The sequence below is a fragment of the Rutidosis leptorrhynchoides genome, chromosome 11, assembly GCF_046630445.1.
Source record: "Rutidosis leptorrhynchoides isolate AG116_Rl617_1_P2 chromosome 11, CSIRO_AGI_Rlap_v1, whole genome shotgun sequence".
NCBI classification, from domain to species: Eukaryota; Viridiplantae; Streptophyta; class Magnoliopsida; order Asterales; family Asteraceae; genus Rutidosis; species Rutidosis leptorrhynchoides.
Genome location: NC_092343.1, coordinates 204,239,060 through 204,261,702, shown reverse-complemented (window position 1 = coordinate 204,261,702; position 22,643 = coordinate 204,239,060).

Genomic DNA, 22,643 nt, shown 5'->3' with positions numbered 1-22,643 from the left:
ACGGTAGTGCTTAACAATAATAAAATGCCTAAGTGTGGGGAAGATGAAGTAACACCTAGTGATGACCTGATAACAAAGAACCCCGTTGTTGATACGAAATTAAATGACCCCGTTATTAACAGTTCAATGAAGAAACTTATTAAACGAATTCGCGATGCTAGAACCAAGGGGAACTTTAAGTTATGTAATCGGTTAGTATCCAATCTATCGCCTAAAGAAAAGGCGAAACTAGTTGAATTTGTGGATATTACACAGGAATCCGTCCAATGGCTCAAAGCAAAAGTCACAGATATGCAAGTTGATTATGGTCCAAGAGAAATTGACGATGAAGTTAATCACAATTTCGACACCACAGCAACCTAAGTATGGGGAGATTCAAATGTTCTAAAAAGAAAATGTTGTCTAGAGTTAGTTGTTCTGTTCTCGTGTAGTTCCGAGAATGGAATCCGATTGGTCTTTTCCACTAGCAGACACTAAAGAACTAGTTTTCTCCCCCATTCTGAATTTTTTTTGTTTTGTAGGTTTTGTATAAAATTTATATGTTATTTAAATTTAAGTTTTGTGTGAATTTAAAAACAAAATTTACTTTATTTCATTAAGTTAAAAAAATGATTTTTAAAATTCATCGTGAGTTGAAGACTAGGTCATGGAATCGAAATTGCTTTACCCGAGGGCGGGGCAAAAAATTTTGTTATCATTATTTTTAATTTTATTGATCTAAAGTATGCCAAAAAATAAAAAACCCAAAAAACTTTGCTTTTAAAACAATCGCTTTAAAACAAAAAATTTAAAATTTTGTCGAGGGACGGACTAGGTAAATGTACCGAAACTACCTCTACCTAAATAAAAAGGAAAACAAAATTTTAAATTTAGCAATTATTTATTTTATTAAGTTAAGGTATTTATAAAAAAAATATGTACAAGATATATATATGTTTGTATTTTATGTTATGTACAAAACAGGGTAAAACAGCGCACTTTCAAAGACTGGCATTAAGTTCAGCAAAAACCACTAATTTAAACGACAAGACGTAAAATATCAAATGTGATATAAAACAATATGTTTGCAAACTCGGTATTTTTAATCATTTTTCTACGCTAATCACCCTCATGAATTTAAATTTTTACTCATTTCTTACAAATGAGGGCATTGCAAGATCTCAAGTGTGGAGAAGGGTTATAAATTCTCTCGGATTTACACTTGGTTTAATTGCCAAATTTTGTGAAAATTTGAAAAAATTTCAACTAAATGAACTCAAAATCATGTTTATACATATTTATGAATGATAAAACTAGGTGATAATACCGAAATTATTGTTACCTCGGAAAGGACATAAATTGAGAAACAACCCAAAACGTTAGAATTCATTTAAAATGGAATAGAAGAGAATAAAAAGGCAAAGAAAAAAAATAATAAATAAAAGCTAAGTGTGGCAAGAATTTACCAAGTTCTTTAAAACATATATCACATATATTTGTACAAGATTATTGCAGGTATTTTTGCTTTGGACTAAACTAATCAATTTTTCCCGATTTACTGTAATATATTTGAAAGAAAGATGGATCTACACGATGAATCAATTCCATCATTAAAAGGAAGTAAAGTCATCTGAAAAAGACACGCGCTTCTTGATTTAGGTCAAGAAGTTGTCGTCCAGACCAGCTGTAGGTTGACGAAAAATCTAGAAAAGTCATCTCTAAAATCAGCAGGAAATTTACGGACCTCAGCATCAAACAGGGTCGCCAAGTGGTCAGACTTATCCTAACAATGAGAGGATCTGTCTCGTAAAATGGGGAGGGCACCGTGCAAATTAGCTTGATAAGACTAATGAATCAGGCCCCTAGAAAGGATAATCTCCTTAAAGATTAAAAATCAGCATTTAAGCCTGATATTACTCAATCCTTGAGATTGACCTTAAAGACTGAGAATTACAAACTCATGGAATTCAATGATATCTAAACTCGAGCTTGAACAAGAAAATATTTTGATCAAAATTAAAATCGATTTGTTTTCTGAAAAACCTATTTTCAATGCGTTCATTACCATTGAACGTAAAATCCTAAGAATTCACCGAAATTCATTAGTTCGCCCGAACCAAATCGGGTGTCAACCGTAAGAACGGTGGTTGCATAGCATGGTCAAAGACAGGACCTTGTGCCAGACCGAAAAATTCTAGGGTGATCTTTACTATCTCTCCTACAAAGGATAGTAATTGCATCCGACACGTTGTGGACCATGTTCATTTGCATGTCATTAGACATTGCCTTAACAGTTGCTTGTTCATCGCTTTCCTTTACAATCGGATGGTAGTTTACCGAAAGCTAATATACGGAGCAAGTATACTTGACGTGTTGCTTTCCTAATATAAGGTTAGCAAGTGGGTGACACAAAACCGCAAGTTTTGAGCTAAAATTTTCAAATCTGAAACCCACAAAACCCACAAAAACATTTTGCAAACATCGGTGAATGGTTATTCCAGAAAACTTATCTAGGGTAAAAGCTAGAATAAATTTTCAAAAGATCAAATGTTTTCATAAAGATCCAATTTCCTTAAAGGATCTAAATTTTCATAGTCATGTGGGACTGTAAACAACATCGTTACTATCATTGTTTATACCGCCGTATCAAAATCACTGATGTATAAAGGTGAGAATAAAAAAAGTGATTCGAGTGAAGTGTGATTTAATTTCAAGTTCTGTATTGCTTGAGGACAAGCAACGTTCAAGTGTGGGGATATTTGATAGTGCTCCAAATGAACATATATTTAGTCGCAATATTATCTCAATATGTAAAGTTTTCAGTTGCAATTGTTCTACTTTAAAGTAATATTCATTTAAATAAATAAGTGCGAAGACAAAAGAAGAAAAGGAATATTTGAAGACGCAAATGTCCAAAAAGCTCAAATGTAAAAGATACAATCCGAGTGGTTCAAATTATTGATGAGAAACGTATAAAAATTACAAGAGTACAAGTCGCGAAACGCAAAGTACAAGATATCTAAGCATACGAAAAGGCGTTCGAAAATCCGAAACCGAGACGTAAACCGAACATCAACGCGCGAGTCAACGGACCTAAAATTACAAGCAAACTATGCACAAGAATATAATATAGTATATAAATAATTATATATATTATATATTAAAAAATTAATAGCATCCCACGTTTAAATTGTTGAATGAGCTGGAATTTGAACCTCCGCAATCGCGGAGCACCAAGGCACAAAAGTACCACGGTCGCAAAGTTTCCTGGGATAGAATTGCCTATAAAAGCCAACGCATTCGGACGATCAAACGCACCCCTTTTTCTTTTCCTTTCTCTGATCATATACAATATATATATATATATATATATATATATATATATATATATATATATATATATATATATATTTTATAATTATAATTTTAATTTAAGTTTAATAATAATAAGGTTATTATAAGAATGTTTTACGGGTTTTAAGTCGGAACTCTGTCCGTGTAACGCTACAAGATTAATAATCACTGTAAGCTATGTTCTTCCTTTCTAAATTAATGTCTCGTAACTAAGTTATTATTATGCTTATTTAAGTCGAAGTAATCATGATGTTGGACTAAATATTAAGACGGGGTTATTGGATTTTGTACCATAATTCGGGTTTGGACAAAAGACCGACACTTGTGGACATTGGACTATGGACTATTAATAGATGGGGGTATTGTCTAATCGAATGATAACTCATTGGAATCTGTCGAACCTATCTTCAAATTAGTTAATCTAATAATTATTAAATGATTATGCATGTCCTATTTAGTGACGTTTATACGACATCTTTTACAATCATTTAATTTATTATTCGGGTTGGGTAATTGATTATTCAAACTGATCAAGTAGGTAAATTAATGTTCATATCTTATTAAAACAGGGGTGGATTACATACAAGGGTAATTGGTGTAATTGTTAACAAAGTATTAAAACCTTGGATTACACGCAGTCGATAACCTGGTGTAATTATTAACAAAGTATTAAAACCTTGTTACAGTTTAAATCCCTAATTAGTTGGAATATTTGACTTCGGGTATAAGGTTAATTTGAAGAGAATTTTATAATTATGACCGATGGACTATTATGGACAAAAACCAGATAGGTTTCAAATAAATCCAGGACAAAGGACAATTAACCCAGAGTAATGAATTAAAATCAAAATGTCAAACATCATGATTACTGAAGTTTAAATAATCATAATTCTTTCATTTCATATCTCATCGTACTTTTATTTACCGTCATTTTATTTATTGTCATTTTAATTTTGTCATTTATTTTACGCACTTTAATTATTGTCATTTATCTTTACGCTTAAAATATAAAATCGACAAACCGGTCATTAAACTGTAAAATCCCCTCTTTTATAATATTACTACAACTATATTTATATATATATATATATATATATATATATATATATATATATATATATATATATATATATATATATGTGTGTGTGTGTGTGTGTGTGTGTGTAAAAATATAGTTGTTTAAAAATATAGTGTACGCAATAGCTGGATCCCTGTGGAACGAACCGGACTTACTAAAAACTACACTACTCTACGATTAGGTTCACTGCCTATAAGTGTTGTAGCAAGGTTTAGGTATATCCTTTCTATAAATAAATAAATAACTTGTGTAAAATTGTATCGTATTTAATAGTATTTTGTAGTAAACTATAATAGTATTTCATACGCCTCCGCTCGCACATCAACCCATATAGTATCATTGTCGTTTGAAGTCTTGGGCAACTTAGTAATGAAATCCATAGTGATAAATTCCCACTTCCACTACGGAATATCCGGCTGTTGAAGTAAACCAGGCGGATTTTGATGCTCGGCCTTAACTTTCAAACAAGTAAGGCATTTGCTCACGTAATCAGGAATATTCGATTTAAGATTTGGCCACCAATAAAACTCTTTCACATCATGATACATTTTACTAGAGCCTGGGTGAATAGAATACCTAGTCTTATGTGCTTCATCCAAGACTAGTTCTCGAAGATTTCTAAAGATTAGGACCCAGATACGGTTATTGAAATACCTTATTCCGTTTCCCTTAAGTTCAAGTTGCTTTACGAGACCTTTAAGTCCCTCTAGTTGGACATTCTCTTCCTTCAATGCCTCAAGTTGTGCTTCATGGATTTGAGATGTAAGATTCGTACGAATACGTATATTTAAAGCTCGGACTCGGATTGGTTTGGAACGATCCTTTCTACTAAGGGCATCGGCAACTACATTCGCCTTACCAGGATGATATTTAAGCTCATAGTCGTAGTCATTTAATAACTCGACCCAACGCCTTTGTCTCATGTTCAGTTGCTTCTGGTCAAAGATATGTTGAAGACTTTTATGATCGGTAAACACCGTGAATTTTATTCCGTAGAGATAATGTCTCCACATCTTCAATGCGAATACCACAGCTCCTAACTCTAGGTCATGTGTGGTATAGTTCTTCTCATGTTTCTTCAATTGTCTAGATGCATAAGCTATGACTTTGTTATGTTGCATTAAGACAAATCCGAAACCTTGGTTCGAGGTATCACAATAGACTACAAAATCGTCATTGCCATCGGGTAGTGATAGAATCGGGGCTGTGGTCAGTTTATCATTTAGAACTTTAAAAGCAGATTCCTGTTCTTTGGACCACTCAAACTTCTTCCCCTTGTGAGTTTGCTTAGTGAGAGGTTTGGCTAGAATAGAGAAATCTTTGATAAACCTTCGGTAATAACTAGCAAGTCCCAAAAATTGGAGAATATGTTTCGCACTCTTAGGCACTTCCCAGTTTCAAATAGCAGTGATTTTCACCGGATCGACATCTATTCCTTCACTATCAACTACATGTCTGATAAATTGTACGGTTCGCAGCCAAAATTCACATTTAGAGAACTTGGCATACAGTTGTTCCTTCTTTAAGAGCTCTAGAATCAATCGCAAATGTTGCTCATGCTCTTTCTTGTTCTTGGAATATATTAGAATATCATCGATGAAAACAGTCACAAATTTATCAAGATAAGGTTTGCATACACGGTTCATAAGATTCATGAATACAGCAGGAGCATTGGTTAAACCAAAAGGCATGATAAGAAACTCATAATGTCCATAACGAGTTTGGAAAGCAGTTTTAGAAACATCAGCTTCCATGAATCTCAATTGGTGATAGCTCGACCTAAGATAATTTTTCGAATAGATACTTGACCCTTGCAATTGGTCAAATAGGTCATCAATACGCTGGAGTGGATAACGATTCTTGATGGTTAACTTGTTGAGTTCTCAGTAATCAATACACATTCTCAACGTACCATCTTTCTTCTTGACAAATAGAACGGGTGCTCCCCACGGAGACGAGCTAGGGCGAATGAAACCTTTCTCCAAGAATTCTTGGAGTTGATTGGATATGTAAGACCCGAATATTTATCTTGTATACTTGTGTACTTATGACATTCGAGAACGGGCTTCGTTGAATATTGTTATGTAATTAAAAAGGTAAAAGAATCTGAAACTGGCTACTTGCGCGCCGCGCGGGTCAGGGGCGCGCCGCGCCTAATCACACAGACAGCTCTCTTCTTCTTTTTAATTGTTTTAAATGAAGGGCAATTGGGTAATTTCACTTGGGGCCGGATTTGTGAGCCATATTAGCTGGTTTGGATCAGTTTTGGATCATTTTCACATCCATCCATCACTCCCAACTATCTAGAGAGAGAGAGAGAGAGATTCTAGAGAGAGATTTGAGGTTTTGGAGAAGAAGGAGGCCGTTTGGATCAAAAGCTCGAGTTCTAAAGTTGTTCCTTTCGTTCCTAGCTACGTTGTGGTAGTATTGGTAAGCTCAAACTCCGAATTTCATCTATTTGATTTGATATTCAAGTTAGGGTTTTGAGTTAGTTTGATGAAAAACCCTTTTAGATGATGAAATGGGTTTAGTGATGCTAGTAATTGGGTTTATTGTAATTGTTGGTGGATTTTGGGTTGGTGAACTAATTGGCCATGTTTAGGACTTGAAATTGAGTTTAATCACTTAAGTTAGTGATTATGGAAGTATTGAAACCCATTTAAGGTTATTTGGTTGACTAATTGTGACTTTGGGTCAAATTAGGGTTTGGTGGTGATTATGACCCATTTGGCGATTTAATGAGGTTTATAAACTTAAAATGGATTAAGTTGAATTATTAAACCGAGTTAAATGTGTTTTGGTGTTAAAACTTGTAAATGGTGAGATTTTGACTTAATGGGTCAAAACTAGGGTTTTAGTGTCAAAATGGGTATGACGCGTGTTTAACACTTGAGTTCGGGTTTAATTAGCGTATTAGGACCATTCTCACTTGTGTTAGTGATTATTGGTTAGTTTTGGGCACGGTTTGTGCTTGGAAGTGCATTTGGGTCGAAATTGCACTAAGTGACGAATTGGGTTGATTTGTAAATCCACTCTAAGTGTATTGTTGTAATTGTGATAATGGAATAGGTACTTTCCATTGGCGAGTTGCGGATTACTTGGAAGCATTCTTCAAGACTTCAAGGTGAGTGATAATATCCTATGTGCATATGTATGTGTAGGATGGGTGCGGGTCGGGTGAAGTGATTCTCGGCTATAGAGCTCACTTCACATATAGATGGATTTGATGGACTTTTGTATGAGTCCAATTGGCACGGTTGTGCTTTTTGGTTGACCATCTTTGGCGAAGTACGCGTTCGCGTGTACATTATCACACGTGGTTGTGATGTGGTTGATATAACCCCAATGGCGAAGGGTATAATATTGAGAAGTGAATCGCGTGTGTATTCGGATTCACGATGACGCGTGTGGTTTCGGTCATCTTATTGTATTGTGGAAATGAATCTCGTGTAGTTCAGATTCATGGTGACTCGTGTAGTTCGGTCATCTTATTGAGGTAGTAATCTCGTGTGGTTTCGGATTACTAAGGCTCGTGTAGTTCGGCCAACCTCGATGTTGTGAAGATAGTAATCTCGTGTGGTTTCGGATTTCTAAGGCTCGTGTAGTTCGGCCAATCTTCATTGTGGTATTTGGTTCTCGGTATTGGGTTAAGGTGTTAACCTTGTTCGTTTATATTGTTATATATTAATGTATTGTTGTGTTGTAGCTAACCCTCTGGGTGTAGCTATTTCGCGTTGTTCACATCGTTGTTGGTGAACTTACATTGTCGTTGTATCATTAGCTCGTTGCTTAGAGATCGTACGGTATGCTTAGTGTAGTGCCTTATATATGGATGCCTCGGTATGCGGTATTTGTTATTTTGTGGCGTGTCCATTTTATACATATATATGTATGTAGTATATTATCATTCACTAAGCGTTAGCTTACCCTCTCGTTGTTGACTCTTTTTATAGATTGCATGCGGATGGTGGCTCGGGTAAGCGCGAGGATTAGAGGACTTGCATAGTTTGCGTAGAAGGCTTGCTTTTGGATTTATTAGGATTGGGTAGCGTATCCCCAATCGCCATGCTCGGCTTTGTTTTGTATTAAAAGTCTTATGGTCGAAAATTGTATTTTGATACTTAAAGGGTAATTTGGGTCGATGTGGGCCCCGCTTCGTAAACATAATTTTATTAATAGAACGTGCTAGTTTTTATATATAGAACATGGGGTTAAAAGCGTTACGCCTAGATATGTCGGGAATTAGTCAAACATTTTCGCATTTAAAGACTTTCCGGACAGTCAGGTTTGGCGCGCCGCGCGGCCTATATGGCGCGCCGCGCCAGGTGGCAGTTCAGCAAATTTTTTTGTTGTTGTAATTTTACACGGTTTAATCGCGGGTTGGTTTGGGTTGTTACAAGTGGTATCAGAGCATGGTCTAAGGGATTTAGGTGACTTGAGATAGGTGCCTAGACTTAGACTTGTGTGTGCTTAAATTGTTGCGGGACTTGTAGGATTACGGGTCGGAATGGGTTTGGTTAGTGCCTTGGCTATAGGTTGACTAACGTTTATATTAGTAATACGGATATTATTAATATGTTGTTGTGTTGTGATAATAATTCTCGCGTGTGTTTGTACCGCGTAGAATTTTAGTTGTGTTTGTGTATATCATCGAGCGAGACGGTCGTTGTACTAACGAGTCGATGCGGCATGTGTGCGTAATAAGAACTTGCAAACCTTATTACGGGTGCAAATTGTGTCTAACAAGTGATGTATGATGAGTGTTTAGCAAGATGGGGCTGTGTCGTGCGTACGGTTTTACACGTTCGTGGACTAATCGTTTTGCATTCTTTAGAATGACGACGCGAAACGAGACCGAGGAGAATGACGCAGAGTTTAACACTAGGGTTGCGGCCGCCGTTGCAGAGCAAATGGGTGCGTTAGAAGAAAGAATGGAAAGGAGGTATTCCGAACTTCAAAGTAGTGGTGAAATGGAGCGTTATCTTAAGAGCTTCATGAGGACTAAACCCCCGATGTATGACGGAAAGCCGGATCCTTTGGTAAGCACAACTTGGATTTTGGACGTCGAAGGGTGTTTCCATACTATTGATTGCCCTCCCGAGAGAAAGACGAGACTCGCTACGAGTTTGTTGCTGGGTAGGTCAAGGGATTGGTTGGATGGTAAGATTGATCTTGTCGGTGGCGAGACGTTTATGGCTTTATCGTGGGACGACTTTAAGGAGGAATTCTTCGAGGAGTTCCGGACTTCGGCCGATTTGTGGGAATTGCGTAATGAGTTGCGAAATTTGCGACAAGGATCTATGGATTTGAGTACTCTCAAGACGACCTTTATGGCGAAGGCTCGTTTTTGTCCGGAGTATTTGGGGAATGATCGTTTGTTGATGGGAGATTTCTATCGGACCTTGAATGATGACTTGAAAAGTAAAATTAGCCGGGGTCAAGCGAAATCGTTTTCGGAATTATTCGACTTGGCTAGAGGTTTCGAGTCGTATTCACGATCGAAAAAGGGTGAACCTTCAAGTGAACGAAGGGTCGTTTCTTATGGTGCTCCGAGTAAGAGGGCTAAGGGTCCGAGTGTGAGCACGGGTGGCACGTGAACGGGTATGTCGGATTCTAGTGCGGCTAGATGTTACAATTGTGGCTTGAGGGGTCACAAGTCTTGGGAATGTTCGGTACCAAAGGGTGAAGGTATGGTGTGCTTCAATTGCCAAAAAAGAAGGACATCGTAAGTCGGAATGTCCCAAGTTAGCGGGGACGGGAGTAACATCACCATCAGCCTGTAGTATGATATTGTCCGCTTTGGACACAAGCCGATCACCGACGGGCTACCCGCGCACTAGTACAACCCCGGATCGCACTTCTACCTCACGGATTTGCTTCTCGGGTAAACACCCTCAAAACGCGTCATACCAGAAGAGGTATCCACACCCTTATAAGGAGTGCTTTGTTTTCCTCTCCCACCAATGTGGGACGAGTCTGTTACAACTCTCCCCCCCTTCGGGACACTGCGTCCCCGCAGTGCACATCGGTGCGGGCCCCAGCTCTGATACCATAAGTAACATCACCATCAGCCCGTAGTATGATATTGTCCGCTTTGGACACAAGCCGATCACCGACGGGCTACCCGCGCACTAGTACAACCCCGGATCGCACTTCTACCTCACGGATTTGCTTCTCGGGTAAACACCCTCAAAACGCGTCATACCAGAAGAGGTATCCACACCCTTATAAGGAGTGCTTTGTTTTCCTCTCCCACCGATGTGGGACGAGTCTGTTACAACGGGTGTGGAAAGAAGACGTTAAGGTACGTTTCATTTTAATAAATATGTCTTTTGATTATTTATTAAATGCCGTTTGAGTTTGAGTTGTATGCCTTTGTTGTGCATGTTATGCTATGGGTGACATTCCTAATGGAAGTACCCTATGTTGATGTTTGATTGACGGGCGAAGGGCGTAAGACTTGGTGCAACCAAGCATTCCTTAGTATTTGGGAAACGTTTCTACCAAGCCACGGAAATGGTTTTGGTGTTTGGTTGTTAAGCGCGTGTTCGCTTTTATGTTGAAGTGACGAATCATGAGGTTCGTAGGTTGGTTGGAACCCTTGAGATCGAGTGTTTTAAATCTCGATGTGTGTTGGTAATGGAGTCTTTATGACGCGACATTAGGTGCCTCTTTTATACCTACTAGCGTGGTGTTCGACTCCGATTGTGTTGCGGTACACTTTTCGTACAAAGTGTTTAAGGGTTGGTTAAAATCCTTCGTGTGCTCAAGGTTGGAGTAAGATGTGGTAATGGGTCGTGTGAGCCTAATTGTTGGTAAAGTCTACCTGTGGTAGCATTGTGCAGTTGTACGAGTTGTGGATATGGACGTGGTTCTAAGTGGGGGAGTTACACTCCCGCACGAGGAAGTTTTAGTGTGAGATTTCGGATGATGCTTTTGGTAGATCCGGAAAATGTTGTCGAGACCTGGTTTGGTCGATTTGTGGTAGAGTACAATTTTGGATAAATTGTACTTATGGTTTGGATTTGAATCATCACCGAGGTGGTAACGTGATAAATCTCGTTGAGAGATAATGGACGTGTTTGGCGAGCAAGGTGAAATCTTCCAGTTAAGGGAGGTGTGTGTCGGGTTCTCTTGTGGAGAATTATTGTTTGGTACCTATGTTTGGTATAGGTGGTTCTTGCTCGATTATGGTATGGTTGTTTGATGAAGCATGATCTTTAGGGTCCGCTGACTTCATCATGGGAATACGTGATTGGTGGAGCATGACTTTCGGGGTCCGCTGACTTCATCATGAGCGTGGTGTTATATCGGTGAAGCATGATCTTCGGGTCCGCTGACTTCATCCGGTGTTGAGATTGGTGGAGTATGACCTTCGGGGTCCGCTGACTTCATCAAGGGAGTAGTGTTATGTCGGTATGGTGTAACACTATCGGGAAATGAGAGTACCATTCCTATGTTGAGATTGTGAATCGCGTGTGGTTTCGGATTCACGATGACGCGTGTGGTTTCGGTCATCTTAACTAAATGAATCTCGTGTAGTTCGGATTCATGGTGACTCGTGTAGTTCGGTCATCTTATTAAGGTAGTAATCTCGTGTGGTTTCGGATTACTAAGGCTCGTGTAGTTCGGCCAACCTCGATGTTGTGGAAGTGAATCTCGTGTAGTTCGGATTCACAAATGACTCGTGTGGTTTCGGTCATTGTATTGAGGAGTGAGTCTCGTGTAGTTCGAATTCACAATTGACTCGTGTAGTTCGGTCATTCCTCCGGGATAGTGACTCTCGTGTAGTTCGGATTCACTATGGCGCGTGTAGTTCGGCCATTCCCGATTGTTGTTGTGGTGAAGGTAGTGAGTCGCGTGTAGTTCGGATTCACTAGGGCGCGTGTGTTTACGGCCAGCCTTCGCGTCGTGTGATCTATTGGTTGTTTGATACACCAATGGTAGGGTCGTAAGGACCATGTTGCGGGAACTATCGGTCGTTTTATACGTCGATGGTGGGGTCGTGAGGACCATGTTGTGGGATTAGTGAGGCGATAGCCGTGTTTTGCTCACATGTTTGTTACGGGTGTGACGATGGTTGATTTCGTACACCTTGGGTTTTGCGTTTCCATAGTCGTTTTGGGCGCTATCGGTTCTAGCCGTTGGATTATGATGTTACGGTAGTTGTGTATTGGTCGTATGGCGCATTACAAGGGATGTTTAGTGATTGGTGTTATCCGTAAGGATTCGTTTGGTTCGGTCTCCATCGTTTCCTGTTGTTGACCTTAGGTTGACTTGGTTACTTTTAGCATTGTACTCGGTAAGGATACGCTAGGGGATTGATATCTCGGTCCGAGATTGGTTGAGTTTTCCTGATGATAGGGAGTGAGCATGGTTTTAGTGCTCGGATAGTGGGTTTGATAAATCGCGGGAGACGATTTTAGTTGTTAAAGGTGATTCCTTGGGAAGAGTTGCCTAGGAAAGTCGGATTGGGACTTATGTTGAGGACCGTGGATTGTGGTCCGTTTGGTTAAGTGACGAGGATCACGAGGACGTGATCGAGTTTAAGTGGGGGAGAGTTGTAAGACCCGAATATTTATCTTGTATACTTGTGTACTTATGACATTCGAGAACGGGCTTCGTTGAATATTGTTATGTAATTAAAAAGGTAAAAGAATCTGAAACTGGCTACTTGCGCGCCGCGCGGGTCAGGGGCGCGCCGCGCCAAATCACGCAGACAGCTCTCTTCTTCTTTTTAATTGTTGATAATGCTAAAAACGAACATATATTTCATAGCATTATTCCTCAAGAAAGACAAGCTTTTAGTTGCAATTGTTCTATTTACAAGTGATATTCGTTTAAATAATAAAAGGTGAAGACAAAAGACAGATTCGACGAATTGAAGACGCAAACGACCAAAAAGCTCAAAAGTACAAAAGACAATCAAAAAGGTTCCAATTATTGATAAGAAACGTCTCGAAATCACAAGAGTACAAGATTCAAAACGCAAAGTACAAGATATTAAATTGTACGCGAGGACGTTCGAAAATCCGGAACCGGGACCAGAGTCAACTCTTAACGCTCGACGCAACGGACTAAAAATTACAAGTTAACTATGTATATAAATATAATATAATATATAATTAATTATATTAATTATATATATATTATATATATATATTAAAAACCGTCGGCAGAGAAAACTCCAAGGACTGAGCTGTAAAATTAACCTCCGCGACTCGCGGAGTTTGAAGGGGATTTTGCCGCGAGTCGCGGAGCCCCAAATTTCAACTCTGGCTATAAAGCAAACCGAATTCTGATCAAAATTTCATATTCTATTTTCTCTCTTCTCTCAATATATACGATATATATATATATATAATTTATATTTTAATTTTAATTTTAATTATAATTCTAATAATAAAGGTATGTTAGCGAATGTTGTAAGGGTGTAAGTCGAAATTCTGTCCGTGTAACGCTACGCTATTTTTAATCATTGTAGGTTATGTTCAACCTTTTTATATTAATGTCTCGTAGCTAAGTTATTATTATGCTTATTTAAAACGAAGTAATCATGATGTTGGGCTAATTACTAAAATTGGGTAATTGGGCTTTGTACCATAATTGGGGTTTGGACAAAAGAACGACACTTGTGGAAATTAGACTATGGGCTATTAATGGGCTTTATATTTGTTTAATTAAATGAAAGTTTGTTAATGTTAATATAAAGATTTACAATTGGGCGTCCCTATAAATTACCATATACACTCGATCGGACACGATGGGCGGGGTATTTATATGTACGAATAATCGTTCATTTAACCGGACACGGGAATGGATTAATAGCCACTAGAATAATTAAAATAGGGGTGAAATTACATTCAAGGGTAATTGGTGTAATTGTTAACAAAGTAGTAAAACCTTGGTTTACACGCAGTCGATAACCTGGTGTATTCATTAAACAAAGTATTAAAACCTTGTTACAATTCGAATCCCCAATTAATTGGAATATTTAACTTCGGGTATAATAATAATTTGACAAGGACACTTGCAATTTATATTTATGACTGATGGACTGTTATGGACAAAAACCAGACGGACATATTAAATAATCCAGAACAAAGGACAATTAACCCATGGGCATAAAACTAAAATCAACACGTCAAACATCATGATTACGGAAGTTTAAATAAGCATAATTCTTTTATTTCATATTTAATTTCCTTTATTTTATATTTAATTGCACTTCTAATTATCGCACTTTTATTTATTGTTATTTAATCGCACTTTTAATTATCGTACTTTTTAATTATCGCAATTTTATTTTATCGCACTTTTATTATTCGCAATTTCATTATCGTTATTTACTTTACGCTTTAATTTAAGTCTTGTATTTATTTTATATTTTACATTAGGTTTTAACTGCGACTAAAGTCTTAAAATCGACAAACCGGTCATTAAACGGTAAAAACCCCCCTTTTATAATAATAATATTACTTATATATATATTTGTATTTTTAATAAAAGTAAACTAATATAGCGTTGAGCTTTGTTTAAAGATTTCCCTGTGGAACGAACCGGACTTACTAAAAACTACACTACTGTACGATTAGGTACACTGCCTATAAGTGTTGTAGCAAGGTTTAAGTATATCCATTCTATAAATAAATAAATATCTTGTGTAAAATTGTATCGTATTTAATAGTTTTTTCTGCTAAAATTAATAACTATTTTATATACACCTCGCATAACATCAAGTATTTTTGGCGCCGCTGCCGGGGATCATCTTAAAAGCCGGAAGCGCAACGCTAATATAAAAAAAAAAAAAAGATTTTTTTTGTTTACTTTTATTAAAATTCGTTTTTGTAAAAATACGTTTTAAATATTCGAAAAATATAAAAAGAAAAACAAAAATATATGTATTTTTAAGATTTTGTTAAATATTTAAGTTTTATAAGTTTCTTTATTTTTATTTTAGTTTATAAAAATATAAGTTTAATTTTAATATCTTTTATAAAAATTAAAAACAGAAAATAAAATAAATAAATAAATAAATAAAGAAAAACGCGTAAAAAATTCAAACCTGTCAACTGAATTTCTGAACCCCGCGACTCGCGGGGTTTAAAGCTTTAATTGCCGCGACTCGCGGAGCCTTTCTGACAGGCGACAGGAAGCCCTAAACCTGCATTAATTACGGGATTTAATTAATTATTATTATTATTTAAACCTAATAATTATTATTATTATTATTATTAGTTTTATTTTTACTTTTACTTTTTATTTAATTTATGTATTTAGTATTAATTAGTTTTATTAAATTGTAAAATTAGTAGTTTTATTAAATAAATAATATAAAAATAATATTTTTATAAAAATTGTAATTTTTACAACTTTTTGTATATTTTTATATTTTGTACCTTTTTAATCGTTGTAGCGTAATATTTGTATTTCTTAGCTCATATTTAATTTTAAACTTAGTTTTTGCCATAGTCATTTTTACTCCTAGATTTTTAGGCTTTGCCGTAAACTCTCTTAAGTGCTTATTCCTTAGATTAAGTATTAGGTACTTTAGAATTTTGCGACGCCTTTTTAAGTTTTAGTTTCTTTTTAAGTTATTTCCATTTGGGATTTAGTTTTTCCTGTAAGCTTTAATATTTTTAGACCTTTTACTATGTATCAATTATCATTCCAATTAGTAATATCAATTTGCGATTATAATTTTAAGTTAGTTGTAGTAATAAGGTTAAATTAGTTAAGTATTTTTAAGTTTTTATAAGTTTCTTTTATTTTTCCGTCACCTTTTATTTTTCAACCATTTTTCTTTTTCGACCTTTTGCGACGAACTCTTTTTCTCTCTTATTTCTCGCCATTCTAGTTTTTAGGACTTAGAATTTTTTCTACTTCTTATCTAAATTTCTTAAAATTACGAAAATTTATTTTAAGTGGTTAAATTAATAGACATCAAAATTTTCTGGTTCGTAGTAATAGTTGGATTTGTACGTGGACCGGGTTATTGGAGCCAAACAGTCCTCAATTATATTGAGACCAAACGAATCCTGCCCCTCTGCTGCATCTTTTGGCTATTCGAAACGTGGGCAAAATCAGAAAAGTCTATTGATTGGATAACTTATTATAATTTTTCTTTCCTTTTTTTAAAAAAAAAAACTAATAGGATATTCAGTGAATGCACCGAGCAAGACGTTCACCACCTTTTGTACGTTCACCACCTGTAACTCGATCAAGACATCGTTTAACAAATATAACCGCCGTTGATTTTTCTTTAGAATCGTCATCCAGTCAACCAAGTACTTCAGTTCAAATTTCCGATAATCCATTTTTTGAACCCAACATCACAATTGAGAATCCAGAGAATATTCAGGAACGGTTCATAGATCCTGAACCACTAAACTTTCCTCCGGAGCCACCAATCATTCAAACAAGTATTATTGAGGAACGAACCATTAAATCAGAATCATCTAGTGATACCGATTCAACAAATTCAATTATGGAGAATCTGGAACCTTTAAGTATGGAAGACCGAATGAGAGCTAAACGCACTGGCCAAGGTCACGCAATTACTCATCCAGACATTAATGCGCCAGATTATGAAATCAAAGGACAAATTCTACACATGGTGACTAATCAATGCCAATTTAGTGGTGCGCCGAAGGAAGATCCAAATGAACATCTACGTACCTTTAATAGGATCTGCACACTATTTAAAATACGAGAAGTAGAGGATGAACAGATATATCTCATGTTATTTCCCTGGACTTTAAAGGGAGAAGCCAAAGATTGGTTGGAATCGTTACCTGAAGGGGCGATCGATACATGGGATGTTTTAGTTGACAAATTTCTTAAACAATTCTTTCCTGCATCTAAAGCCGTAAGACTTCAAGCAGAAATTGTTACGTTCACACAGAAGCCAAATGAAACTCTATATGAGGCGTGGACAAGATATGGAAAGTTATTAAGAGGATGTCCGCAACATGGTTTAGACACCTGTCAAATAGTACAAATATTCTACCGAGGATGCGACATCACTACAAGGAAAGACATAGATATAGCAGCTGGTGGTTCTATTATGAAGAAAACCGAAACTGATGCTTACAAAATTATTGATAATACTGCTTCCCACTCACATGAGTGGCACCAAGAAAAAGATATCATTAGATCATCTAAAGCAGCTAGAGCCGATTCTAGCCATGACTTAGATTCCATTTCCGCAAAGATAGATGCTGTGGAGAGACGAATGGAAAAGATGACTAAAGATATTCACTCAATACGAATTAGTTGTGAGCAGTGTGGAGGACCACATTTGACAAAAGATTGTCTCAGTATTGAATTAACAATGGAACAAAGAGAGAATATTTCATACATAAACCAAAGGCCTGGAAATAATTATCAGAATAATTATCAACCGCCAAGACCGATTTACAATCAAAACCAGAATTATAACCGAAATATTCTATACAACAACCAACAAGGTCCTAGCAATCAACAAGTATCCAATAATACTTATAATCAGCAAAGACCAAATTTTCAAAACAAACCACCACAACAAACCGATGATAAAAAGCCGAATTTAGAAGATATGATGACGAAGCTAGTTGAAACTCAAACGCAGTTTTTCACATCTCAGAAACAAACCAATGAACAAAATGCTCAAGCATTTAGAAATCAACAAGCTTCTATTCAAAATCTGGAACAAGAAGTAAGTAACCTAGCAAGGTTAATAGGTGAAAGAAAACCGGGAAGTCTACCTAGTGATACAAATGCTAACCCACGAAATGAAACAGCTAAAGCTATTACCACAAGAAGTGGTACAACACTTAAACCACCTGAAATACTTGTAACTTCTGATGAAACTATTCCTACTCCACAAGAACCACAACCTGATCAAGATAAGGAAAAAGAACCGGTAGTTGAAAAGATTAATGAAAATAACACAGTTAAGGATAAACCTTATGTTAAACCATACCAACCACCACTTCCTTATCCGAGTAAAATGAAGAAAGAGAAACTTGAAGCCGAGCAATCCAAATTTTTGGATATGTTTAAACAGATAAATGTAAATCTTCCTTTCATTGATGTGATTTCAGGAATGCCAAGATATGCTAAATTCTTGAAAGATCTAATCACGAATAGAAAGAAAATGGAAGAACTCTCGGCTGTTACTATGAATGCTAATTGTTCAGCAGTGCTGTTGAATAAGATACCAGAAAAATTATCTGATCCAGGAAGTTTCACAATTCCATGTTTTCTGGGTAGTCTTAGTTCAATAGAAGCATTGGCAGACTTAGGTGCTAGTATAAATTTAATGTCGTATTCACTATACACTAAACTAGACCTTGGAGAATTGAAACCAACCAGAATAAGCATACAACTAGCCGATAGATCAATAAAATATCCTAGAGGAATAATGGAGAACATGCTAGTTAAAGTTGGTACTTTAGTATTCCCAGTAGATTTTGTTGTTCTGGACATGGAAGAAGATTCTCAAGTTCCTCTCATATTAGGAAGACCATTCTTAAACACGGCTAAAGCAATGATAGACGTGTTCGGTAAGAAACTGACCCTAAGTATAGAGGATGAGAGTGTTACCTTTTCAGTTGATAGAGCAATGCAACAACCACAATCTGCAGATGATACATGTTATTATATTCAAACTATAGATGCACATGCAGAATTATTAGAAGAATTTCCAGAATTACAAGGGACAGGAGAATGTTCTTTAGGAGAAGGTAATGAACCAATTGATGAAGCTGAAATGTTAGCTACACTTATAGCTAATGGATATGAACCAACAACAGAAGAAATTCAAATGCTAAAAGAAGAAGACAGATATCGATATAAATCATCGATAGAAGAACCTCCGAAATTAGAGTTAAAGCCACTTCCAAACCATTTGGAATACGCTTATTTACATGGTGAATCTGAATTACCTGTAATAATATCGTCTTCTCTTACTGAAAATGAGAAATCACAACTCATTTCTGTGTTGAAAGCTCATAAACCAGCCATTGCATGGAAGATTCATGATATTAAAGGAATAAGTCCTTCGTATTGCACACATAAAATCCTTATGGAAGAAGGTCATAAAACGTATGTGCAACGCCAACGAAGACTAAATCCTAATATGCAAGATGTAGTTAAGAAAGAGATTATTAAACTGCTAGATGCAGGTTTGATATATCCAATTTCTGATAGTCCATGGGTAAGCCCAGTTCAATGCGTACCTAAGAAGGGTGGCATGACTGTCATTACAAATGAGAAAAATGAGCTTATTCCTACTAGGACTGTAACAGGATGGCGTGTATGTATTGATTATAGAAAATTAAATGACGCCACCAGAAAAGATCACTTTCCCTTACCTTTCATAGATCAAATGTTGGAAAGATTAGCCGGAAATAGTTACTATTGTTTTCTAGATGGATTTTCCGGATATTTTCAAATTCCAATAGCACCCGAGGACCAAGAGAAAACCACATTCACGTGCCCTTATGGTACTTTTGCTTACAAAAGAATGCCATTTGGACTTTGTAACGCCCCTGCAACCTTTCAAAGGTGTATGATGGCGATTTTTCATGACATGATAGAAGAATGCATGGAAGTATTCATGGATGACTTTTCAGTCTTCGGTGATACATTTAAATCATGTCTAGTTAATCTGGAACGAATGCTAATTAGATGCGAAAAATCAAATCTAGTACTTAATTGGGAGAAATGCCATTTCATGGTTAAAGAAGGCATCGTTCTTGGACATAAAATTTAAAAAGAAGGAATTGAAGTGGATAGAGCTAAAGTAGATGTAATTGCTAAACTTCCACATCCCACCAATGTTAGAGGAGTTAGGAGTTTTCTAGGGCATGCCGGTTTTTACCGACGTTTCATAAAAGATTTTTCTAAAATTGCCACTCCTATGAATAAACTCCTAGAAAAGGATGCGCCATTCATCTTTTCAGATGAGTGTATCAAATCTTTTAATATTCTTAAAGAAAAACTCACTAATGCACCAATCATGATAACACCAAATTGGAATCTACCATTTGAACTAATGTGCGATGCAAGTGATTTTGCAATGGGAGCCGTTTTAGGACAAAGGATTGAAAAACGATTTCAACCTATATATTATGCTAGTAAGACATTACAAGGAGCACAAACAAACTATACAACTACTGAAAAAGAACTCCTTGCTATTGTCTTTGCTTTTGACAAATTTCGATCATATCTCGTTCTAGCAAAAACGGTGGTCTATACCGACCATTCTACTCTTAGATACCTATTTTCAAAACAAGATGCTAAACCAAGATTAATCCGTTGGATCTTACTCTTACAAGAGTTTGATATTGAAATCCGAGATAAAAGAGGAGCAGAAAATCTCGCCGCTGATCATCTTTCTCGTCTTGAAAATCCCGAATTAGAAGTTCTAAATGAATCGGCCATACAAGACAACTTTCCTGATGAATATCTATTGAAGATAGATTATAAAGAAATCCCATGGTTTGCAGACTATGCAAACTACTTAGTTTGTGGATTCCTTGAAAAAGGATTATCGTACCAAAGACGAAAGAAATTCTTCAGTGATATAAAACACTATTTCTGGGAAGATCCACATCTGTTTAAAAGTTGTCCCGATGGAATAATACGCCGATGTGTATTTGGAGATGAAGCTAGTAAAATTTTAAACAATTGTCACACAGGACCAACAGGAGGGCATTATGGGCCTCAACTAACAGCAAGAAAAGTTTATGAAGCTGGATTCTATTGGCCTACAATTTACAAAGACGCACACCTTCTTTGCAAATCCTGTGATGCATGTCAAAGGGCCGGAAAAATAAGTCAACATGATGAAATGCCACAAAATGTCATCCAAGTATGTGAAGTATTTGATATTTGGGGTATTGACTTTATGGGTCCATTTCCAAAATCTCATAATAATCTATATATACTCGTAGCCATTGATTATGTATTTAAATGGGCGGAAGCACAAGCTCTCCCAACTAACGATGCACGAGTTGTAGTCAACTTTTTAAAACGTCTTTTTGCAAGGTTTGGAACACCGAAAGCTTTAATAAGTGATCGGGGTACTCATTTCTGTAATAATCAACTTGAGAAAGTTCTTAAAAGATATGGAGTAACTCATAAAATCTCCACCGCATATCATCCACAAACAAGTGGACAAGTTGAAAATACCAACCGAGCTTTAAAACGTATTCTAGAGAAAACCGTAGGATCAAATCCGAAGGAATGGTCCATTAAATTGGAGGATGCACTCTGGGCTTTTAGAACAGCCTACAAAACTCCAATTGGAACCACACCTTTTAGACTTGTTTATGGAAAAGCATGTCATCTTCCAGTAGAAATTGAACACAAAGCATTTTGGGCTTTGAAGACATGTAATCTTGATTTACATGAAGCCGGACGTCTACGATTAAGTCAACTAAACGAATTAGAAGAATTAAGACATGAAGCATACGAAAATTCGTTAATCTATAAAGAAAGAATGAAGAAATGGCATGATAAAAGAATCAGAAGTTCAAAAGAATTTAAAGAAGGAGACAGAGTTCTTCTTTTCAATTCACGATTCAAGCTATTTCCTGGAAAATTGAAATCAAGATGGTCTGGACCATTCATAGTCAAAAGAGTTTTCCCATACGGAACGATAGAATTGATAAATTCAAATGGGATTGAATTTAAAGTTAATGGTCACAGAGTTAAACATTACATACATGGTCCGATGGAAGTCGACAACGAAGTTAATCACAATTTCGACACCACAGCTAACTAAGTATGGGGAGAATCAAGTCTTTAAAGGATAATATGTATTTCTGTTAGAGTTAGATTGTCTGTTTTCGTGTAGTTCTCGAAAATGAAACACGTATGGTCTTTCCCTAGCAGACCCTAAAGAACTAGTCTTCTCCCCCCATTCTGAATTTTTATTTTTTTTAGGTTTCTACGAAATGAAGACTGCCTGTGAACTAAACCATGGTCTAATGCTACACGCTTTGATCACTAAACGTAATAATGACATACTACCGAGCGAATTAGTATCAGTAATCAGAGAAAGAATGGACGGAGTTAGAAAAGAATCCAGATGCGAAGATAATAAGTTACAATTTGGTAAAGGAAAATCAAAATCCGCAGCGAAAAGAAGAGCACGACACCTAGAACGATGTCACAAATGCGGAAAATGGTCACATGGAGGGTAAAACAACGCATTTTCAAAGACTGGCATTAAGTTCAGCAA